The sequence below is a fragment of the Petaurus breviceps genome, unplaced genomic scaffold (genome assembly GCF_028583685.1).
Source record: "Petaurus breviceps papuanus isolate PSGF00001 unplaced genomic scaffold, PetGlider_PUasm1.0 188, whole genome shotgun sequence".
Classification (NCBI taxonomy): Eukaryota; Metazoa; Chordata; class Mammalia; order Diprotodontia; family Petauridae; genus Petaurus; species Petaurus breviceps.
In genome coordinates this window covers 37,654,951-37,676,964 of record NW_027185804.1, presented here as the reverse complement: position 1 = coordinate 37,676,964, position 22,014 = coordinate 37,654,951, and the positions used below count along the sequence as shown (strand labels likewise).

Here is a 22,014-nt window from a genome sequence, read left to right as displayed (position 1 = left end):
GGCCGCCCCTAAGCAATTGGGGTTAAGTAACTTGCTCAAGGTTACACGGCCAGGTGTTTCTGGGTGGGTGCTAAGTGCCTGAGCCCGGGATTCGATCTCCAGGTTGGTACTCTTACTGGCTGAGCCACCTGGCCGCCCCTAAGCAATTGGGGTTAAGTAACTTGCTCAAGGTTACACGGCCAGGTGTTTCTGGGTGGGTGCTAAGTGTCTGAGCTCGGGATTCGATCTCCAGGTCTTCTCAACACTGGAGCCGGTGCTCTTACTTGCTGTGCTACCTGTACTACTATATTTCTTAGCCAGTACCAAGTAGTTTTGATGATTGCTGCTTTATAATATAATTTAGGATCTGGTATGGCCAGGGCACCTTCCCTTGCATTTCTTTTCATTAGTTCTCTTGATATTCTGCTTCTTTTGTTCTTCTAGATGAATTTTGTTATTATTTTTTCTAGCTCTACAAAATAAGTTTTTGGTAGTTTTATTGATATAGCACTGAATAAGTAAATTAGGTAGAATTGTCATTTTTTTTTTTATTAGCTCAGCCTACCCACGAGCAACTGATATTTTTCTAATTATTTAGATCTAGGGGCAGCTAGGTGGTGCAGTGAATAGAGCACTGGCCTTGGAGTCAGGAGGACCTGAGTTCACATCTGACCTCAGACACTTGACACACTTACTAGCTGTGTGACCTTGGGCAAGTCACTTAACTCCAATTGCCCTGTCTTCTCCCCTCCAAAAAGACAAAAATAAAATAAAATAGATCTGACTTTGTGTTCATATAGTTCCTGGGTTTGTTTCAGCGGGTAGACTCCCAAATATTTTGTAATGCCTACAATAACTTTAAATGGAATTTCTCTTTCTATCTCTTGCTATTGGGCTTTGTTAGTAATATATAGAAATGAAATGCCAGTGATTTATGTGAGTTTGGAAAAAAACAGTTCTTTAAAAGAGGAGGAAGGTGCTATCCTGGCCAGACCCCATATAGAACTTCAGGTTACATTCTGGGTACCACAGTTGAGGAAGAACATTGATAAGTTGGAAAATATCTATGGGAAATCATTCACAATGTCAGACCCATGAGAAACTGAGCCTTAAAATTATAACATGAGGACTGGCTGAAGGAACTAGGAAGGCTCACATAATTTGAACTGTTGTCCCCTGAGAAAAGGACTGGTCTCATCTCCTTGGCCTCCAAGGATGGAATGAGGAACCCTGAGTAAAAGTGGCATAAAGGAAGATTCAGCTCCAAGTAAATAAAAGGAGGGTTAAATCTAAGCAAAAAGGCCTTGTTATCCAGGACAGTGGCCAGTGGCAACAGGGTCAGGGCCTTAGAGCTGAAAGTGACCTCGGTAGCCATCTAGTGTCGTCCCTTTTGTTCTCGAAAAATTGGGTTACCCAGAAAGTAACAGAATTTTTTTAAAGATCCATGTTGAATTTATTTGATAATTAAAAAGAAAAACAAATTGTCCTTAGTGGAGACTCCCAGTTTCATGTATGTGACTTTTCTGTTATACTGTGTATATAGAAATTGCCAGTGATCTTTTTCCCCCCACTTAATAGTATTTTATTTTTTCCAATTTCATGTAAAGGTAGTTTTCCACATTTATTTTTATAAGATTTTGAGTTCCAGATTTTTTCCCTCCCCAAGACAGCAATCTGATATAGATTATACATGTACAATCATATTTCCACATTGGTCATGTTCTGAAAGAAGAATCAGAATAAAAGGGAAAAACCATGAGAAAGAAAAAGCAATAAAACAGTGAAAATGGTATACTTTGATCTGCATTCAGGCTTCATAGTTCTTTCTCTGCATTTGGATAGCATTTTCCATCATGAGTCTTTTGGAATTATCTTGGATCATTGTATTGCTAAGAAGAGCCAAGTCTATGAAAGTTAGTCATTGCACAATGTGGCTGTTAAACAGTGAAAATTTGTTGGGAGGTTCTAACCCCAAATCCAATACCTTTTCTACTGTACCTCACTGCCAAAGAGTGAGCTGACCTCTGGTTGAACCTGTTGCAAAGACCATCTTTCATTAGGTATTATTGGGACCTGGTGGCTTCTGAGCATCTTTCTGTTTCTGCTTAGGTGGCCTCTAAAGCTAGTTCTAGGTATTTTATATTCTGTGGAATCTTGTTCTAATAGGGCATTATCATAGAAGTGATATATTGAGTTGTCTAATCTATCAATTTGCCTTCTTGTAAGTCAATATAATAAAAATCATCCAGGCTAAATGGATACATTTCTTATCCTCTTTTATTAGACAGTAATTCCAAAACTTTGTTTGGTAACTTCTTTTGTCTAAACAGCTTGCTGAAATATCTTAACCAAGTCACTTCCCTATAGTTTACTCATTTTTTTCCTCTCCACAGCTGTTTTATATCCTCTAGGTTAGTAATTCTCTACTTACTTTATGACATACCTTTGAAGTCAACATTTTCCATGTATGAAGTGTACAGTGTTGGGCCTGTAGTCAAGAAGAGTTCAAATCCAACCTCAGACACTAGCTGTGTGACCCTGGGCAAGTCACTTTACCTTGTTTGCTGTGGTTTCCTCATCTGTAAAATGAGGAAGGAAATTGCAAGCCACTCTGGTATCTTTGCCTAGAAAACCCCAGATTGGATCATGAAGGCGTCAGACGAGACTGACAAGCAGCATGAAGTATGTTTCTGACACATTCCGTGTGTCAGTGTGTGACTGACCCTGAGCATGGTCTTAACCTCTCTCTACTATGGGTAGTTTGTTGAGAAGGACTAGGGCTCCCTGTGGCAGTGAAAGTATAGGTCTGTTGCTAAGGGAAGTGTTCACCAAGCCCCTACTCTGCCAGGCACTGGGCTAAGTGCTATACTAATATTTCTCATTTGAGCCTCACAACAAATCTGAGGTGTAATAGCTGTTGTGATTATTATTTTATAACTGAAGCTGGTAGAGGCTGAGTTTCTTCCCTAGGGTCACAGAGCTGAAGTCTGAGGCCGAATTTGAAATCCGGTCTTCCTGGTTCTAGACCTAGCCCTCTCCACTGCGCCACCTAGTGGCTGACACGACAGAGGATTCTTTGAGGGTCTGTAAATATATTTAGGTGAAGCCTTCAACTATAAAGCTAAGCAGATTGTAGTGACCAAGGATTGTAGTAGTTATCAAGCCAAAAAACCCAAACAGACAAAAGGGGGAAGGAAAAGATAAGACAGTTTAAAAAAGGGAGAAGAAAATGGAAAAAGACCCAAAAAGAAAGTCAGGAAGAGAAGAAAGAACCAGAAATAGAGCCTCTTAGCACATTGGGAAGAAAATGGTCTCTGTTGCCCCATTCTGCACCAGTTTTCCCCCATCTTGTCTCAGGCAGTAGCACTTGCATTTTTTAAAAAACCTAGTATTCTCCTACTTGGGGAGAGACATGACTGCCACCAGAGCAGTAAGAATAAATGCAGAGAGGTGGTGAGGATGATGCCATGGAGAGCATTGGGCCTGAAACCAAGGAAGATCCAAGGTCGAAAACTGACAGGATATGAAATCAGGTCTTCCCTGTTTCTGGACAAGTCCTTTGCCCTCCTAGAGCATGAGGCCCCTTACCCTTCAGATGAAAGGGTTGGAGTAGATCAGAGGTTCCCAAACTTATATGGCCTGTAGCCCCCTTTGCAAAAAAACCCTTTTTTACTCATCTCCCCCAAAGGGGTTAGGTTAGGTTTAGTTTAACCTCATTTATTTATTTTTTATTTTTTACCTTTTGGAGGGCAGTTGGGGTTAAGTAACTTGCCCAAGGTTACACGGCTAGTTTTTTTGTGTGGGTGTTAAGTGTCTGAGGCCAGAATCAAATTCGGGTCCTCCTGACTCCAGGGCCGGCGCTTTATTCACTGTGCCACCTAGCTGCCCCAGTTTAACCTCATTTAGGTTTCTACTCCCCCCACTTTGGGAACCTACGGGCTAGAAGGTCTCAAAAATTCCTCTGACCTAGAAATATGTATTACTCTAGGTTAGTATAGTTCCTTTTCCCTAACTCTTCATAAGTGCGGTCCTTCATATACTCTAACCTGTGGTCCCTCAATAGACTTTGCCAGTTCATTCTAGCTCAAAGTCTTGGTGGGTCTGTCATGAAGCTGATCCGCTGTTGATCCACTGTGCACCTTCCGTACTGCTATTCTGAGGCTTTGAAATTCTCTCTGTAGAAGATTGGGACACATTTGTGATTTTAAAACAGATGTTTCATTATTAGGTGTTTAATCATCAATCAATATGATTCTTCATACTAACAAGCAGATACCCTTGTATACCCTACACAAACACATGCACCCCTCCTCAGTGTGTGTCTGTGTGTGTGAGAGTGAAGATTATCAGGAAACCACAAACTTTCAAAGTATGTTAATTTGAACAGGATTGTAATAAAATTACTTTTTGTTTCCTTGTCTTCTAAACATTTTTCTTTTGTGTTTTTTTTTTTTTCAGATTTTGTTGCAGCGGTCATTTTTACATAGTTGTAGTCAGTGTATATATTGTTTTGTTTATGCTTTCTTCACGCTGCATTACTTCATGTAAGTCTTCCCATATTTGTATTAATATTTGTCACTTTTATGATGCAGTGTTACTCCATCAGATTTACATACCAGTGTTGTCATTCTGAAATTACTGGGAATGTGGGTATTCCCCCATTTTTGCTGTTAAGAGTAGCGCTGCTACAGATGGTTTTGTGCAGATTGGTTAAATTGACAAAACAGGAAATAACCTAAATAAATAAACCAGACTTAAAAAGGAGACTTTCAACAAGCCACAGAGAGGAACCAACATGTAAAGTTCTAAGGGCCAAGTAGAACAAGTGAGTTTTATTAAATATTCAAAGAGTAATCACCATATTGTATAAACTTATCAGAAAATAGAGAAAGGGATCACTTTATCATTTTTGTGTGTGTGTGAACTGAATGTTTCTAATGCCCAAACTACGTTAGGTTAAGGCAAAGAGACAAAAAAGAAATCATTGCAGCCCTCAAGAGAATCTATTCTAATGGAGGTAGGGAGAAAAATCACCTATATGTAGAGATAGGGCATTGAATCTGTTTTGATCTTATTAGTGTAGATTACTTCCCCATGAAGAAACTTTTTCCACTAACGTAGATTGCCATCTCTTATAACTGATAATTGTAAAGAGTTGTGCAATCGAATCACTTGCTTGGGTCATATGGCCAGTAGACAGCTGAGGTGGTGGGTACTTGAGCACAGGCCTTCATTCCTCTGAGGCCATCACTCTGTCCACTATGCTACATTACTATTCATCAGCACATACAGAGAAAGACAACTAATCTATAAAAAATTATTGCTAGTGCCTGACGGAGAACTCACATTGAATAAGACAAAGGGCTGTTGAGTTCCAGTCTGCTTCCTGGTCAGAAGGACATGTGAAAGGGTAGGGCCGAGTTAGAGTGGGATATGGGAGAAGTAGGGCTATGGAAATGGAGAGTGGGAGCCAGGGAAGGAAACTTGAACTTGGTTAGTGCCTTCTTCATAATAGCACTAATAATAATATTGATTTGATTATCAGTCCTTGAACAAGTGGTGGAGTACATGTGGATATGTAGAACTGGATGGTTATAAAGGTGGGATTTGAGATCCATTCCCCCCAACCAGGTTCCACTATTCCATAGCATGGGGAGGAGCTTAGAAAGTCTTTTTGACCTGGACTGATAAGTGTGATGGGGGAGTGGCTACACGACAGCTGGGACCAGTTGATCCTACCTACTGCTGAGGCTTTCCTATTCAAGCTGTCTCTTGATTCTCAGCAGTCCTGTGATGGTAAGTGTTAGGGATATTTTCCCCCTATTACAGATAAAGAAATTGAGGCCCAGGAAGACTAAATGATGTGCACAGGGTCATAGAACTTTAAAATGTTGGAAGTAGTATTTGAACCAGTACTCTTTTTTATTGTAGCATATTGTTTTTTCAATCAAGTAGCATTTATACAAGATATACCAAGGCGATTCAATATTGGGAATACCATCAATATAATCATATCATAGAGAGGCAAAGTGATAAGATGGATAAAGATCTTAAATCATCTTAATAAGTCAGGAAATCCTGGATTCAGGTCCTACTTTTAACACATTGCTGGTGTGTTGGTAGGTAAGTTTTTTTTTTTTAAAGCAATTGGGGTTAAGTAACTTTCTCAAGGTTACACGGCCGGTTATTGTTTCTGGGTGTGGTGCTGAGTATCTGAGCCCAGATTTGATCCCGACACTGGAGCGGGTGCTCTTACTCGCTGAGCCACCTGGCCTCCCCTAAGCAATTGGGGTTAAGTAACTTGCTCAAGGTTACACGGCCAGGTGGGTGGGTGCTAAGTGTCTGAGCCCGGGATTCGATCTCCAGGTCATTCCGACACTGGGGCGGGTGCTCTTACTCGCTGTGCTACCTGGCCGCCCCAGTAGGTAAGTCTTAATCACTTAACCTCTCACTGCTCTAGGCAACTAAGACTATAATTTGCAGAGAAAGTGCCAACTTGCATATTAGTAGAGTGATTTGATTCACTCTGGAATTCCTTATACCAGTGAAATTATAGGTTAAGTTCCTATCCCTACAAACAAATCATAAAAGTTATTGTAAGGCTTTTGGGGAAAAAAATCTGTTCATATTTAAAAGAACAGTAGTACAACAGCATCATAATGGAAGGTTTTTACTTTATATGATAAATTTTTATTTGTAACCCAAAATTTCAAATTTTCATTTGAAAGCATTATAGTTAATGCTTTTTAAGGCCTTCCTATTATGAGTGTCTGCTTTTACTAGATAATACTTAGAACAGTTAATAAAGAAAAGTTAAGGTGACAAGAATAGACGAAACAGTTAAAACATCTTTATTTGTAGATGATTCAATAACAAAATTTCATCAAGATAATAGCTTCCTCAGAATTGGAGGGAGTAATATAAGTTGACAAAAATTCTTTAGCATTTCTTTATATCACTAATAATATTTAGGAGAAATATCATTTACAGTAATGATAAGTGTATCAAATACTTAGGCATTAACCTACTAAGACACAAGACCTATATAGAGGTGACTAAATTTTTTTAATACAAATCAAGAATTTGAAGAATAATAGTAGAATTAAGATAATACATGAATAGTGATTAGTTTTTGGTTTTAAGGAATGATAACATTTATATCAGAACAGTTAGGATTATCAAGGGAAATGATCAGTGGAAAGGAAAAATTTCCTTGGAAAGTGGTCCCTGTTTAATGAGAACTGCTGGAGAAAAGCTATAAAGTAATCTAGTAGATTAAAAAAAAAACATTTTATTATTTAAAAGAAAAAATATTTTTCAGTCATCAAAATTCACTTTCTCCCTCCCACCTCCACACTTCCCCTCCCCATTGGTCACAAAAGAAAAGTGAAACTCCTATCATAAACATGTAAGGTCAAGCAAAGCAAATTTCCTCATTGGCCATGTTATATACACCCATTTTACCTGTGTGTATGTTTCAGTGTCTCATTTTCTACTCGGATCTTCCACTTTTCTATGGGGAAGTGGGTAACAGGTTTCATTTAATAGTCGCCTGGAATTGGGGTAAGTCATTACACTGATTAGACTTCCTAATTCTTTCATTTTATTCTGTGTCAGTTCATATAAGTCTTCCTGGGTTTCTCTGAAAACAGCCCCATTTCTTCTACTACATTTATATACCATAATTTATTCTGCCATTTCCCAGTTTGTAGGCACCTATTGAGATACCTGATTTTTGCCACCTCAAAAAGAGGTATAAATATTTTTATATATCTTTAGAGTTTGTTTTTAAGTATTAGTATTAAAGGACAATTAAGTGGAATATTAGTGTTAAGGGAGTCTCCTCCCACTAATTTCCCCTACTCCTTCCTGTTGTTGAGTCAAATATATTTCTGTACCATGTGTGTGTGTGTGTGTGGGGGGGGTGTGGGTGGGTGTGGGTGTATGTGTTCTCTCCTTTGATTAGTTCAGATGAGCGTAAGGTTTAAGTATCAACTGTTCCCTCAACCTCTTCCTTCATGATGTAGATATCTGCTTGCATTCCTTGATTATATGAGGTAATTTTCTGTAATCTTACTTTTACTTCTCCCCTTAATAATTCCTCTTCTCCTCTTTTTTCATTCCCTTCTTAAGATCATCAAGACACAACAGCAGCCTCAGGTCTTGTCTAATTAGACTCCCTCCATGGACCCTCATGATGTTAGGGTTCAGAGAAAACGTGTATCGTCTCCCCATATTTGAATGTAAACTGTTTAGCCTTTTTTAGTCCCTTGATTATTTGTTTTTGTTTGTTTGTTTTTTTTTTATTTTTCTCTTAACTTTTGTATTTGAACTTCAAAGCCTCTATGCAGTTCTGGTCTTTGGGTCAGTATTGCTTTGAGAGTCCTCTGTTTCATTAAAGATCCATTTCCCCCTGTAGGATTTCACTTAGTTTTGCTGGATAAGTTATTTTTGTTTGTAAATCTATCTCTCCTTTGCCTTCTGGAGTATTGCATTCCATATCCCCTGCTCCTTTACAGTGGTGGCTGGTGAATTGTGTGTGATTCCTTGATGCTTGGATGCCATTTTTCTGGCCATGTTGGCCTGGAAGCTCTGGGCTTTGGCTGTAATGTTCCTTGTACCTTTCTTTTTGAGGTTTTTTTGTTTTGTTTTGTTTCCAGGAAGTGAATCTGGAAGAAATTAAGCTAAGAAGAACATCTTAAATAATATTTCACAAAAAAATTGTAAAATGAATTTAACCTAGATAAATTTTTCTTTTTTTTGTAGTAATTTTCTTTCCTGTCTTTTCTTATAAATTAAATTTTATTTTCTGTTCTGGATTATGTCCCTGCCTCATTGAGAAAGCATCAAAAACACAACTCATTACAGTTATATATAACTATCCGCAAAAACCCCAGCATGCTGCTCTCTGAACCGATCACCACTCTTACTGGAGGTAGATACATGCTTTATCATGAGCCTTCTGAAACTGTGGTTGGTTATTGTGTGTACCAGACTTTCAGAATTATTTTCTTTGCAATATTATTTTTACTGTATAAAGTTTCCGGGTTCTACTCATTTCACTTTTTATCAGTTCATACAGGTCTGACCAGGTTTTTCTAAAAATCTTCTCTTCATTATTTCTTATAGCAATAGCCTTCTACACATATATATCATAATTTGTTCAGCCAGTCCCCAATTGATGGGTATTCCCTAAGCTTCTAATTCTTTACTACCATGAATAGAGGTGGTATGAATATTTTTGTACACATTTTTAGATTTGTACCTGTGATAGTAATGGCATTTAAAGATTCCCCTGTATTGGCTTGGTTTTTCAAATTGATTGTGTTAAAACCCAGAGCTTGTTAATCCCACCTGTGGGATGGACTTGTTGATGTTAAAAGAAAGTCCTGAACTGGGAGGAGCTGGTGACGTAGATTTGGAGAGACGAGAGAGGCGGAAGGACTTTTTGGAAGCAGCACCTCATGGAGGCAGAGAGACTGAGAAGGATTGCTGGGGGCCACTTTGAATTGCCCTGGACTTTTGAGACCTGCCAAGGACTGAGGAGACATGGCTGTTTTGCTGGTACTTTGTCTGTTTTGATGTTGTTTTGCCAGATTTGTCCACTGGTGAAAGACAGTCCTGTTGTTGAAGAAGTCCTGGAAACCTGGCTTTTGGTTAAGAAGCCCTAAGACTGTCCTGCAGACAGAGAGTGAATGCTGTCCACTGGTGAAGGACAGTGCTGTTGTTGCAGGGGTCTGGAGACTGTCCTGCAGACACAGAGTGAATACTGTCCACAGGTGAAGGACAGTGCTGTTGTTGCAGGGGTCTGGGAACCTTTCTGTTGGTTCAGAAGCCCTGAAGAAGGATTTTCTTGTTGTATGTTTACAGAAATCCTGGGAGAGGGTTTTGCTAATGTTTTCAGGGGTTCTAGGACTGTTCTGCAGACAGAGGATGAATTAATGAAGGGACTGGCAATGTATCTTGTGGCCTTGCTAAGCCTTGTCTCTCAAGGAACTAAGATTGCTGAGAACTTGCCTGTGTCAAGATGAAGAAAAGACCTCCTTTTGGGTATTAAGTGCTGTGCTTAAAATTGATGTAACTCTGGGGTAGATTCAATTGTGATCCAGGGGTGGGGAACTTTTGACCTTTTTGTGTTCTATGGTTGAACAAATGAATGTACTTTACTTAGATTGGAAACTAATCTCCATTTGAGAAGAGGGGCTTTGTGGTGGACTAAATGAAGGTACAGCCTAGGGGTGGAGTAGTATTTAGACCAGGGACTTTGTAATTGATTGAATGATTGGAAGGTCCTGGGGTAGGGTAGTCCTTGGAGATTATTTAATCACACTTAGTAAATGCTGTATTTGGAATGATGTCATGTTTTGATCTTCTCTGTTCTTGGTTTGTCACTGAATAAAATGGAGAGCACCTATGCTGGTATTCTGAACCTTGGGAAGTTGCCTTTCCATGGCATTACATTACAGTACCATTTCCTCTTTGTTTCAGGCATATTCCTAATAGTGGTATCATTGGATGAAAGGATGTACTTTCCAGCATAGTAGCCCTTTCAGATACTCAGTCCTTTTTATCTACTTTGCAATTCTCATGGGTGTGAGGTGGAACTTCAGAAATGTTTTTATAGAAGCCAGTGTTGGATTTTGTAAAAATACTTTTAAATATTGTTTAAAAATATTATTCTTTTTGTTCATTAATATAATCTATTTTTGTAGTATTTCTTATATTGAAGTCTGCATTGTACACATCCAGTCTGGTTATAGTGCATATTCTTTAGTAAGTTATTGTAGATTATTTTCTAAAGTAATATTTTTACATCACTTAAATTTTTTTTTCTCTAACTACATGTAAAAACAATTTTTAAAATTAGGGTTTTTTAAAAATTAATTTTGAGTTCTAGATTTTCTCCCTACTTACCTCACTTCCCCCCTCCCTGAAATGGCAAGCCCTTTGAGATAGGTTATACATGTTGCATCGCTTTCATGATGAATGTCGGTCTGCAGTTTACTTTTTTATTCTGCCTCTCTGATTTAGGTTATTAAGGTTCTTTTGTATCATAGAAAGAGTTTAGAAACATCCCCCTTGGCTGAAATTATCTAGCATAGACTCACTCTGTGTCAGATTACTCTGCAATGCTTGTCCAGTACAAGCGTCACAGGTACTGAGGCTTCTTAAGAGTCTACCCATTATGGGGAATCTTTAATAAACTTGGCTTTACTTTGGCTGAGAGAAGACTTGAGTTGAATTCATTCGGTAGGACCCAGTGTGTGTGTGTTGGTATTTTGGGGTCTCACACACTCCTAAGCCTTAAACCTCAATATTTATGGTTCCCTGACCTCGACAGTTCAATCTGGGAAATTAATATCATCTACTGATCCAGGAAAAGAGGTTCTACCACATCCTGAAACTTCTTATACATTCTCCCTGGGTCAGAAAGGGGTCATAGACTACAGTACAGTTGGAACTTTAATCACGCTGTCTGCTCTTCTTGTCTTTGTCTTTTTCCTGCCCTGCTGTTTATCCTTTCTGGTAATCCTCAAAACTGCCTTTGATGATTTGGACTTCTTTAAGGATTACTTCCATCGAATCTTCTTCACCAAAGAAGAACCCCAGCACTATATTCTGGAGGATCAGTTGCATGTCTTGCAGCATTTCTTCAGGCTGGAAGAAACTGGATGGTTGGATGAGCCTATAAAGCAGCCTCGATGTATTGCTGGCTACTTGTTTTTCCTGGGAAGCCCAAAATTACAAGTAACCCTGTAACCTACAGTATCATTAGCTAACATGCGAGGCAACATATATAAGGGGCATGAATCATAAAACAGTTGAAAAGATCTTGCAGAAGACAACAGAAGTCTGCAGCAGTGTGACACCCTTGAGGTTCCAAAGAGTGTATAAACGAGATTCTGACATTGAGTTTGCTTTCCTGACTGGAGATCATGGAGATGCCTACCCCTTCGATGGAAAAGGAGACATTCTTGCTCATGCTTTTGCCTCAGATCCTGACTACCAAGGAATTTTCCACTTTGACAGCGATGAAGAATGGTCATATTTTGAGGAGGGAACCAACCTCTTCCTGGTGACTGTTAATGAGATAGGCCATGCCCTGGGCCTGGCACATTCTCAGGCGTCAGACCCCATCATGTTCCCCACTTATCAATATCAGGACCCAAGACTCTTTAGGCTCAGTAATGATGATATAATAGGGATCCAAACCCTTTATTATTAAGGGTCGAAAAAAATTTCATATCCTGAATTTCCAGACTTGGTGCACATGGATCCTTTACCATAGAAAATATAAATTTCCCTGACTGAGAAAGCAAAACAATAAGTCACAGGGAAATGTTTCCCATGTTACCTTTGAGACCTGCTGGACTTAAGATCCTAAGTACTGGGGGGAGAGGAATGGTCTTAATTTAGAATTTCAGCTCTGAGCAACAGAACACAAATAAAACTGAATGTCCATTTTTTGCTGCCTTTTTTGTAAATAAATTACACCTTATTTCTAAAAAAAAAAAAAAAAAAAGGTTCCCCTTCCCCCCTACTTTTGCAAAGAGTTCATACAATAGTGAAATTGTCCTTTGAATGTTTGGTAGAATTCATGTGTAAATCTTTTTGTTTGTTTTCAGTTTTGTTCATCTGTATTTTGGTTGTAAAAATTTGTGCTTTGGCATTTCATTGGGTCCTTGGATTTGCTACTATTCTAGTTTCTTTGGTTTTTTAAAAAAAATCTCATGCCAATTCATGGTTTTGTCTCCCCTCCCCCCTACCCTTTTTAAATGAAAGCATTAATCCCCTAAGGACTTTAACTGCATCCCATAAGTTTTGGTATATTGTCTTATTGTTCCCATTTTCTTTGATGAAATTGTCTGTTATTTCTTTTTCTTTTTTTTTTTTTTAAGCAATCGGGGTTAAGTAACCTGCTCAAGGTTACACAGCCAGTTATTTCTGTGTTATTTCTTTAATTCATGCTTTGACTCACTAATTCTTTAAGATTGAGTTATGGTTTCCGATTAATTTTCATTTCTTTTTTCCAAGGCCCTTTAGTGAACATAATTTCTGTTGCAATGTGGTCAGTAAAAGATGTGTCTAGTAATTCTCCTTTTGTGCATTTTTTGGTGAGGTTTTATGGAAAGTTTTTGTAAATATGTCATAAATGCCTGAGAAGTATATAAACTCTTTTATTCTCATCAAATATGAGTTAGCATCTCTAATTTTTCTAAAGTTATTTCTTTCTTGCTTATCTTTTCATTATATTTATCTAAATCTAAAAAGAAACATTGAGATTTCCCCACTGTTATGTATGGCTTTAATATTTTTCTCTGCAATTCGTTTGACTTTAAGTGTTTAGCTGCTGTGCCATTGCTGTGTGTGTGTGTGTGTGGGTGGGTATAGGTATGTAGTATTGATTTTGATTCATTAATATCATGCCTTTCACCGTAATGTAGTTTTCAATGCTTATTTCTTTTTATCATAGCCTTAATTGAAATTATGCTTGATACTCCTGATTTTTGTCATGAGCTGAAGCTTAATAGATTTGCTCTATCCTAGTTTTGACTCTTTCTAAAGGTTTTGTTTGAGGTATATTGCTGATAAACAAGTGGTTGAATTCTCTCTAATTCATTTTGCTCTCCTTATACGTAATGGGTGAGTTTATCTCATTCATATTGGCAGATATAATTATTGCTTCCTATCTCTGTCCCATCTTTAAGAAGAAAGTGGTAGAAAAAAGGGTTTACTCTAATACTTTTTGATCTTTAAAGGATGAGTTTAGTTTGTTTCCTTCTTGTTCTCCTCTTCCTCTTACCTTATCTGCACCATAGGTCTTTACTCTTTATTTCTTTTTAATTCTCCCTTTATACTCCTTCCCTATGACACTAGAATTTGTTTTCCATATGAACACTCTCTCACCTGTCTTGTCTTCCCTCTTAACTTGCCTTCTCCCTGGCTAGCTGGTGCAGTCAATAGAGCATCGGCCCTAGAGTCAGGAGGACCTGAGTTCAAATGTGGCCTCAGACACTTAACACTCAACTAGCTGTGTGACCTTGGGCAAGTCACTTAACCCCAATTACCCTGCCCTCCACCCTCCAAAAAGCATTAAAAAATAATAATAAATTGCCCTCTCCCACTCCCTGGCCCCAATAAAATTAATATTTTATTTCTTTGCCACATTTTTTTGCATGTATATGAGGACTCAACCTTAATTGGTGTGGGTGAGATGAAAGTGAAATTCAAGGGATGCTTGTTCCCCCTTTCCTTCTTCCATGTTTGTGTACTCTTCATCTCATGCCCCCTTATTAGGTGAGTTAGTGTATTCCTTTCTGTTCCTCTTCCTTTTCTACTGTGGTCCCCTAGCCATTTTGCTCCATCTTCTTCTCAGCCTTGGAAACAGAACAGAGCTGCTCCTGGGCCCTCTGCTAGGATTGCAGCAGACAGAGCCCTGGAGTCAGGAGAAACTGAGGGAAATCCAGTCTCAGTCACTTTCCACCTCTGGGACCCTGGGCATGTCACCCCATTTCCCTGAGCTTGAGCTCCTCATCTGCAAAATGAGTGTAATAAAAGCATCCCTTAACTACTGCACCCCTCTCTCCACCATTATTGTGAGGATCAAATTGAGATAATATTTTCAAAGTGTTTGCAAACCTTTAAGTGTTGTATAGATGCTAGCTATTATTATTGCTATTATTGTTATTATTGTCTCATTTAATTTTCTCTGTCACACTTAAGGAAATTAGGGGTTTGACAGGACACATTTCTCCTTTCCTGTCCCTATTCAGATGTGTGTACTCTCTTAGGTTTCTCTTTTTTCCTGTGATTCCATTTCTGGCTTTTTATCAGGAATATTTGGAAATCATCTGTTTCATTAAAGGTCCATTTTCCCCTCTACAGAATTATAATCAGTTTTGTCAGATAAGTTATTCTTAGTTGTAAGCCTATTTGGAATATAGTATTCTAAGCTCTCTTCTCTTTTATAGTTTAGTTGCCAGATCTTGTGCGATTCTAACTATGGCTCCTAGGTACTCGAATATTTTCTTTTTGCTTGCTTATGGTATTTCCCCCCCACTTTATTTGTTTTTAGTTTTCAACATTCATTTCCACAAGATTTTGAGTTACAAATTTTTCTTCCCATCTTTCCCTTACCTCCACCCCAAAATAGCTAGCCTACCGAATGCCCCTTTCCCCAATCTGTTCTCTCTTATATCCTCCACGCCCCCCCCCCAACTTTCTAGTAAGGCAAGATGGATTTTTCCCCCGGTGCACGTATATCTTATTTTCCAGTTGCATGTAAAAAAAAACAAACCACCAATTTTTTAAAAAATACATACTTGTTTTTAAAATTTTGAGTTCCAGATTTTTTCCCTTCTTCCCTCATCCACCCCCACTGGGAAGATAAGCAATTCAAAGAGGTTGTATGTGGGTAGTTATGTAAAACATTTCCATAGTAGGTATATTGTAAAAAAAATATTGTATATTTCCCTCCATCCTATCCCACCCCTCACTTATTCTATTTTCTCCTTTGACCCTGTTCCTTTTCAAAAGTGTTTGCTTCTAACTACTCTCTCCCCCAATCTGCCCTCCCTTCTATCATACCCCCTCTTATCTGCTTCCCCCCATTTTCCTGTAGGGTAAGATTCCCAATTGAGTGTGTATTATTCCCTCCTTATTGCTTATGGTATTTTTTCTATCGCCTGGACATCTAGATGTGTTCCTAGAATTTTTTGCTTTGGGGTTTCTTTCAAGAAAGAACGACTTTTTTTTTTTTTTAATTTTGCCCTTTGGTCCTAAGAGATCTGTTCAATTTCACTTTATAATTACTTGAAATATATCCAGATTTTTATTTTTTAAGTCATCCTTTTAGAGGTAATCCATTGATTCTCAGATTATCTCAGCTCGTCATATATTAGAAGTTAATTGTTTTTGATAATATATACCTTCTATTTTCTTGCATTTTTTTCAGTCTATTTTATTTTACTATTTCTTATTGTCTCACCAAATCCTCTTTTCCCCTTTGGCCTGTTCTAGTGTCAGAGTGAAACTTACTGATGTTTGTTCTATGCCATTAATTCTCCTTCCCCTTTTTTTCTCCCTAGATGTCTTGTTCTTTATCTTTGAATTCTGTATATCTTGTTTCATTCTTCCAGGTGTTCTTTGTGTTCTCTGAGACTCCATTTGGAATTGATAGGAAATGATGTTTCTAGGTTTACCTCTTGGATTTTTCTCAGTCCAGAGTGCTTTTTCATTGTTTGACACTGGACTGTTTACTAATGCCTTATGCCTCAGTTTCTGGGTTAAACTTGTGCTTGAGTGTAACTTCACCTTTGTATTTTTTCTGGATGTTATGATTAGGTAGGGGTGCAGGGTTGAGACTAGGCCTTGTTAGCAGAAAGAATTGTCTGGCCTTGCAGTCTTCCTGCTTTGGTTCTTTCTCCTGCTGTTGGGATTGTTGCTGTGACTTTGAACTTCTATTTCCCTGGCTTGTCTCTGCTTTGGTCTTCTGCAGAAATGTTATTCTTGTTCAGTCCTGGATTGGAGGGAGGAGGTCAGAGATGATTTTTTTTATTGTTATTTGTTCTCATGTATTTCAAGTGTTTGTGAGGAAATTTGGACTTCTCTAGGCCCAGTATACCACTATCCTCTCTCAGTTCTGCCAAAAAAACATTTTAATATTAAAAACCCAGTTTAGTAACAAATAGACTATTCTTTGTCTGTTTGTATATGCTATATTCTATACCTTAATCCCTGACTGCGTAGGAGAAAAGGAAGAGAACCATTTTCTTATCTCTTTTTCAGGGCCAGTCTTGACTGTTAAAATTATATTAAAATGATTTTTCTTTCTTTTTACATTGTTGTAGCTAATGTTACTAGAGAAAGGGCTGTCATGAATACTTTGGCATATATACAACCTTTCCATGCCCTCCTTCAACTTTTGGTCTAGCAGTAGGATCTCTGGGTTAAAGGATTAAGGACGGTTTAGTCACTTTTATTTCCTAGAATAATTTCAAATTATGAAATAGTTGGATCAGTTCATAGTTCTTCAGTAGCATATTCTGTCCCTCTCTTTCTGCAGCCTCTCCAGCATCAACTATTTCCACCTTCAGTCAGCTTTACCAATCTGCTAGGCTTGATGACCAAGTGCTCTTATTTTTGGTGTGGTTCAGTGAAAAGATTCTGGGGTTTGGTTTCAAATCTTAATGCTAACTCTGTGTGACCTTGGGCAAGTCATTAATCTTTCTAGACCTGACTTTTGCCATTTATAAAGTGAAGGTCTTGCACTAATAATCCCTTATACCTCTTCTATTAAATCTATGATCTTGTGATCTACTGTAATATATTGTCTCAGTAGGAATCTGGTTTTATAAAAGAAAGTTGAATATGATTCAGAAGAAGAGATATATATCAGGTGATGTGCCTTGTGATTTTCCTTACACACCATTTTTGTTTACACAGTTGTTTTTTAGGACAAAATGTATCAGTTAAATGGGTTGGAACATGCTTGTTAGATGGTATAGCTATAGTTTATCCTGATTTTTTAAAAAGTTTCTAAGAATATAAAGAACATTATGTATGAAACAATGAATCTCAAGTACAGCTTGGGTTTTCTAAAAGAATGTGTTCAAGACAATTGTACTAGCACTCTTGCTTATCTCTGGCTCTCTCTGAATTTCCTTCTGTTCCCCTCTCTCTGTACATTTTTGCTGACATTTTTCTCTCCTTTTTTAATATCACTGTAACATTCTCCCTCACCCCCACCCCATTCCTTCCTTGTAGTGAATAAGTGTAATCAAATAAAGGAAATTTGCTTTTTACTACCTATGTCTGAATTGTCTAACTTTGTCAGCTTTCTGGAGTTGTGATTGGCTAGTTCATTTCACTGATCACATAAGTCTTTTCAGAGTTATTTTCCTTTTCATTATCATAGTCACCTTGGTGTAATGTTAATGGGATTTAAGATCTTCCCTGGCCATTAAAAGGTGAAGGCCTCACCTGAAGGCCATTAAGGGAAGCTTGCTTAGGGGAGGCTTGCTTGTAGGAAGGCTTTTATACCTTTTGCTGATGTCTAATTAGGCACTGAGTCAGGAGAGTTGTGATGCCTTCTGGCTCTGAGAAGTGTGTATATATACTGTGAGTTGGTATTTAGCTTTGAGTGCTCACTTATGAGAAGGATTTTGTGATTCCCTGGTCGAGACTTTGAGTGGCCACATGTTCAGAGCTCCCCAACTGCTCCTCCATCTAGGGATGTATGTAAAGTATATAGTTGCTTCAGGCAGTCAGAGCCCTATCTGTTGGTCTTTATTTCTTTGCTTACATTTTCTCTGTTTGTGTTTTCTCTGAAGTTCAGGGTGCTGATTTTTCCCCTGAACTTGTGAATGTAATTAAAATAAATTGTTAACCCCTTAAATAGCTGTCTTTCCTAGTAAAGCAGATCTAGGAACCTGTGCTAGTAGCCATCCTGGGGATGCTACTGTGGTTGCCACTATACTTGGCCCCATTCAAGTTAATCTAAATTTTAATGAAGCTTTCTACAAAGTCACTCATTTAAGCTCTGAAAACTAGGTGGAGATAAACTGATGGAATAGTAAAGTAATAGACTTGGAGTTTTCAAATGGCTGGGCCACAAGAAGAATGTTCTCCATGGCCTTTTTTAAAATCTCCAGTGGAATGCCACCAGGTACCATCTTTATCCATGACCTATATGATGACAGTGACTTGGATACATGCATAGATAATATTTCTCTAAAATGTACAGGTAACCCAAAGCTAGGAAATAAATCTCTGATATTGGATAACAGTTGTGATTCCAGAAGATCTCAACAGATTGGAATATTTTAAAAGTTCATATAGGTTTTGTAGGTTTTCTACTCCCAACCCTAGTTATTGCAAACATACTAAGTAATGCAGTTCTTTCAGAGTTATGTGACCCTGAGAAGAATTTTCCCTAGTCCACTAAGAGAATGTGGTTTCACTTCAGAACTTGAACTGTCCTGTTATTTTCAGATGAAATTTACCATTCATATTGGTCCCTTGGGAAGGTGACATCAAGTTAGCTTTGGCTTCAGTTTTTTATCTAGATCACAGGTTCTTCACCTTTTGTTCTGTCACGGTCTCCTTTGGTAGCCTAGTGAAACCTTCTACCAGTAATGTTTGTAAATGCATGAAATCAAATACATAGCATCCCAAAAGAAGCCAACTGTATCGAAATGGAGTTACAAAAGGAGCAAAAAGTAGTTCAGGAATCCAAGTTGAAAAAGAAATCAACAAGCATTCATTAAGCACTTAACTGTGTGCCAGACCTTGTGCATAAATGACATACATACACACATATTTCATAAGTTGAAGAAGAAAAAAGAATAAATTAAAAGCAATCTCAGATCAATGGCACTAACATTATGTGGGGCAGGGAGAAATTTTTTGCAGAAGGTGATAGTTTAGCTAAGAATTGAAGGAGATCAGATTGGGCAAGAGACAAGATGAGAAGGAAGTATTCTAAGGAAGGGAGAGATAGCTGGTGAAAAGATACGCTGTTGGAAAGTGCTTTAGAAGTCAAAACAGCCTTCCTACTCAGCGGTGGTACCTGTGAGGAGGGCTCAGATCCATGGCATCCAGCCAAAATGGCAAGATTCTGAAACCCCATTTTAACAAAGACTGACAAAGATGAATTACCACGTGGTTTAACAAGCCAGCCAGGAAGATGAAGAGAAAAGCCCATCAAGCAAAAGCTTGTTAAATTGCTCCTCACCCTCCATCTTTCTGGTCCTTTCTGGCCAATTCTGAGATTCCTACTGTCCAATATCACACCAGAGTATGTGCTGGTAAAGGATTCAGCTTGGAAGAGCTATGAGGGTGGCTGGTATCCATACAACAGTGGCATGGACCATTGGCATCTCTGTGGACCCTCATCACCAAAATAAGTCTGCTGAGTATCTCCAGGTAAATGTGTAATCCTCTTCCCAAGGAAAGCATCTGCCCCTAAGAAGAGCGATAGCTCTAAGATTAGCAGCCCAGTTTTTATTACCAGTTATGCTTATCAGAAATGTCTTTGAGAAAGAGAAATCTCTTTATTTTGTCATTACAGAAGATTAGAAGAATTTCAAGGCAGTTAGTTGCTAGTCTTTGGGCTAGTTAGGCTGGGCCAATGCTGGTCTTTTTGGAATCCAGGCAAAACAAGCAAAGGTGAACTAAACAGTTTCTGAGAACTTTGAACAAAATAATACAAAACAACAATAACAAAAGTCAAAGAGAGGATTTTATATTTGTTCCTGAATGTTCCTTCCTTCCTATCCTCTTCCCTCAATAAAATATACATAGTTTGTGCACTGTTAGCACTGGGAAAGATACTCCTTTGTTTAAAGGTTAGGGATATTGATGTTGCACCAGAGGCTGTGATTTTGTCTCCTGACACTGCCACCACACTGCCAGCACTGTACAGCTCCACGTTCATCTCATGCCTGGACTGTTGTAATAGCTTGCTCATTGGTATCCTTGCCTCAAGTGTTTCCCCATTCTAGGCCTCGGCTTAGCTGGTCTGACCATTTCTGTCTGTCCCTGTCCCTCTCTCACACACACACATTTCATAGTTCTTCCTCACACAAGAAACTCCATCTTCTTACTTGGTGGTGTCCCCTGTGCCTGGATTTGTCTCCCTCCTAACCTCCTCCTCCTGAGTTCCTTCACATCCTACCTTCTGCTAGAAGCCCTTTGGATCCTCCTTCATACTAGTATTTTACCTCTGATGATTTTCCCCCCAATTTATCCATTGTGTATCTTGTTTGTACATAGCTGTTTGCATGTTGCCTTCTGCATTGGACTGTGAGCTCCTTGAGAGCAGGGACTTTTTTTTTTTAACTTTCTTAGAATCCTCAGCACTTACCACATTGCTTGGTACATAGTAGGTGCATAGTAAACAACTATTGACTGACTGAAAATAATAGGTAACCAATGGAGGTGACTGAGTAGGAGGGCTCCATTGTCAAACCTACTCATTAGGAGGATAACCTGGCAGCTCATTGGAAAGTTGATTGGAGTGGGGACAAATCAACCAGGGACACCAACCAGAAGTCTCTGATTGGAAGTAGTGCAAGCTTGAGCTATTGAGGGGTGCCCTGCACCAGTGTGGTGGCTGTATCAGAGGAGATAAGGCGTGTATGGAAAGGTGGAATCAACAGGACTTGACAACAGGTGGTTATTGAGGAGGGATGAGAAGAGAGAGAGAGAGGGTGATACGTTAAGAGTCTGAGTGACTCAGAGAATGGTAGTTCTCTTTACGGTAATCAGGAATTTAAGAAGGGAGGATTCGAGGAAAAAGGTAATGAGTTCAGTTTTGTAGAAGTTTAAGGTCTGGAGGAACCATCTAGTTCAAGATGTACAATAGGCATTTGGAGTTGCAAGACTGCTGGAGGTCAGAAGAGAGGTTATGCCTGGGTCCCAGAATCATCTGCATAGAGGTGCTCGTTGATTGACTTCTCAGGAATAATAGTAGCTAGAGGGAAGAAAAGATCCAGGACAGAGCTTTGCAGCACAGCCATGATGAAGAAGCCAGCACAGGAGACTGAAGAATAGCCAGGCTGGTAGAGTACTACTGCAGGATAAAGAAATGCCATGGAAAACCTAGGGAGAACAGAGCATTACATGAAAGAAAGGGATCAACAGTGTCAGGCTGCAGTGAGGTCAAGAAGGGTGAGAGGTTGAGAAAAGATCATTGGAAACTCTGGAGAGAGCAGTTTCAGTTGAAAGATGAGGACAGATGGAAGCTAGATTTCAGAGGGAGTAGAGTGACAGGAAAGGAAGTGGAGGCAGCAGTTATAGATGGTTTTCTCAAGGGTTTTGAAAGGGAGGAGAAATATAGAATAAACTATAGAGGGGTCATAAGAACAAAAAAAGATTTTTTTAATGAGGAAGACATGGGTGTGTAGCAGGGAAGTAGCCAGTAGAAAGGAAGAGACTGAAGAAGAGTCCTTACCTGAGGGTAGGAGAGAGGTGCCATGGCAACTCTGGTGAGTGGGAGAGTGAATCTATTAGACTTACATAAGGATTTCCTTG

At 38.8% G+C, this 22,014-nt stretch overlaps 1 protein-coding gene and 2 pseudogenes across 13 annotated transcripts in view; all 3 read left to right on the top strand.

Annotated features, from left to right (window-relative positions):
- CELF1 (CUGBP Elav-like family member 1) overlaps nucleotides 1-22,014 on the top strand; it is a 121,804-nt gene that overhangs the window by 67,409 nt on the left and 32,381 nt on the right. For 2 of the 13 annotated variants that reach the window (XM_069091628.1, XM_069091631.1), the window contains one exon: nucleotides 4,438-4,523. The exons of the other annotated variants lie outside the window; for them this stretch is intronic. The gene's annotated coding sequence lies outside the window, so the exon portion shown is untranslated. The remainder of the gene's footprint in view (nucleotides 1-4,437; nucleotides 4,524-22,014) is intronic. 13 annotated transcript variants of the gene reach the window in all.
- On the top strand, nucleotides 5,676-12,535 carry LOC138163660 (matrix metalloproteinase-26-like; annotated as a pseudogene).
- On the top strand, nucleotides 19,551-20,157 carry LOC138163659 (large ribosomal subunit protein eL13 pseudogene; annotated as a pseudogene).